Source organism: Galeopterus variegatus, unplaced genomic scaffold, assembly GCF_000696425.1.
Source record: "Galeopterus variegatus unplaced genomic scaffold, G_variegatus-3.0.2 Scaffold2118, whole genome shotgun sequence".
In the NCBI taxonomy this organism is placed as follows: domain Eukaryota; kingdom Metazoa; phylum Chordata; class Mammalia; order Dermoptera; family Cynocephalidae; genus Galeopterus; species Galeopterus variegatus.
Window position 1 is genome coordinate 294,739 of NW_007728229.1, and position 2,819 is coordinate 297,557.

The window sequence follows — 2,819 nt, forward strand, 5'->3', positions numbered from 1 at the left end:
TAATTAATCTTCTGAAAACTAAAAACAAAGAAAAAATCAACACAGTAAGAACATGAAAAAAAATTAGAATGGCAGTGTATTTTTCAGCAGTAACCATGGAAGCCAAAAAGAAGCGGTACACTATTTTTCATGTGATCAAAGAAAAAGCTGTCTGTCCAGAATACTGTAGTCTATAAAAATATCCCTCAGAAATGAAGAAATCAAGACATCCTCAAATGAAAGGAAACTAAGAGAATGTGTCACCAGAAGACCTACTCTAAAAGAATGGTGAAATAAACAATCTCTAAACAGAGAGGAGAATATAAAAGAAGAAACCTTAGAACATCAGAAAGATAGAAAGAACATGGTAAATAAAAAAATGGGTAAATACAATAAGCTTTCCTTTTCCTCCTGATAATTGAAGCAAAACTTCAAAATAGAAGCAAAACTGTCTGATGTGGTTCTAAACGTATGCAGAAGAAATACTTAAAGCAATTATAATACAAATTGAGAAGGGTAAAGAGACATAAAGTTATGCAAAGTTTCTATACATCACTCAAACTGGTAAAATGACACCAGTAGTCTAAGCTATATGTGTATAATGGAATACCTGCAGCAACCACCAAAACAGCTATACAAAGACACATACTCATAAACATTAGAGATAAATCAAAACGTAATTGTAAAACAAATAACCCATAGTAAGCAAGAAAACAGAAAATAGAGAAATGGCAGACTTAAGCATATCGGTAATTATATTAAATGCAAATGATCTAAATACATCGCTTTAAAGACAGAGACTGGCAAAAGGATTAGAAATTATGACCATATGCTGTCTGCAAGAAACTCACTTCAAACATAACAGTATAGGAAGTTTGAAAGTAAACTCATGAGAAAAAAAATCACAAAAATATTCATCAAAGGAAATGAGCAGTGGCTATATTAATATCAGAAAAATCAGATTTCGGAGCAAAGAAAATTGCCAAAGACAGACAGGGTCACTACAAAAAGATAAAAGAGTAAATCTACTAAGAATACATAGATATCCTAAAAAGCATTACCAAAAAAAAAGAGGTAAAAAATATGTGAGCCCCAAACTGATAGAACTGAAAGGACAAATATATAAATTCACAATTGCAGTTGCAGACTTTAACACTCTTCTCTCAATAATTGTTAGAACTAATCAAAAAAATCAGCAAGCATATAGAACTCACAAACAACACAAACCAACATGATCTAATCACCAATTGCTGCCCCACAACAACAGAATACACATTCTTTTCAAGTTCCCATGGGATATATACCAAGATAGACTATATCCTGGGCCATAAAACAAACCTCAATAAATTTCTTAAAATTTAAATCATACAGAATGTTTTTCCAACCACAGTGGAATAACACAAGAACTCAATATCAGGATAGTCTTCAAACACTTGGAAACTAAATACACTTCTAAATAATCCATGAGTCAAAGAGGAAGCCTCAGGGAAATCAAAAATTACATGAAACTGAATTTAAAAGAAAATAAAACATATTAAAACATTATAACACTTTAGAACCACAAATAAACAGTACTGAGAGGGAAATCTATAACACCAAATGCATACAAATCAATAAACTAAGCTCTCACCTCCATAACAAAGAAAAAGAAGAGCAAGATAAACCCAAAGCAAGCAGAAGGAAGGAAATAATAAACATAAGAGCACAAATCAATAAAATTTAAAACAAGAAAACAATAGAGAAAAATAAATAAACCAAGAGTTGGTTCTCTGAAGAGATGAATAAAATTGGTAAACTTCTAGTAAGTCTCACAAAGAAAAACAGAAAAAAGATACAATTACCAATATTAGGATTAAAACTACAGATTTCACTACAGATCCTGCAGATATCAAAAGGTTAATATGAAAATACTATAAAAAAGCTCTATACACAAAATTTGGCAACTTACACAAAATAGGCCAATTAAAAAAAACACAATCTACTACAAGTCATACAGTATGAAATAAATGACCTGAATAGCCTTTTAAAGTTTAATTTTAAAACTCCCAAAAATGAAATCTCCAGGCTCAGATGGTTTTATTGGACAATACCATCAAATATTAAAAGAATTAACATCAATTTGACACAGTGTCTTACAGAAAATATAAAAAGGGAACATTTTGGCTTCCAGTCAAGATGGCAGAATAGACGGTCCCCAGCATCACTCTCTCCCACAAATCAACCAATTTACAACAATAAAAAGCACCAATAGCCAAGCTGGGGCCACCAGAGCTCCAGAGAAGAGGAGAGACCTACAGAGTTCATGAAGGCAGGAGAAGCCACAATAAGAGAAAGAAAGAACTGATCAGAACGTTTCAGGCCATGGCCACTTTAAGGCTGAAGCTGCTGAGCACATGGATCAGGAGCTGGTAAAAGCCACAGCTGTGCCCTTTGGATGGAGTTGCTTGGAGGTGGCAGGGGAGAAGGGAACCTTGGTGGCCCCTAGGGCAGCAAGACTATTACTAGCATTCTCATGGACCCACAAAGGAGTGAGGAGCCAAAACAACTGAAAAAAAAGGAGCCATTCAGAGGTTGGTGAGTCATCACAAACTGGCACAGGGCTTGTCCCATGGGAAGTGTTTGGAGAACGGGTGGTGGAGAAGAAAGGTCCACCAGGAGAACACAGCAATGATGGCTGATTAGCCCCCCAATCAGCACAGGACCACTCAGTGGAGACTGGTCAGGAATGCAAAATTGCATGGGTTACAGTATGATGAAAAGACTCAAACCCAGATCAGAGTTTCTACATAACCCAGGTGCACCAGGTCTCTGGAGAACTAGAAGTACTTATAACATCAATC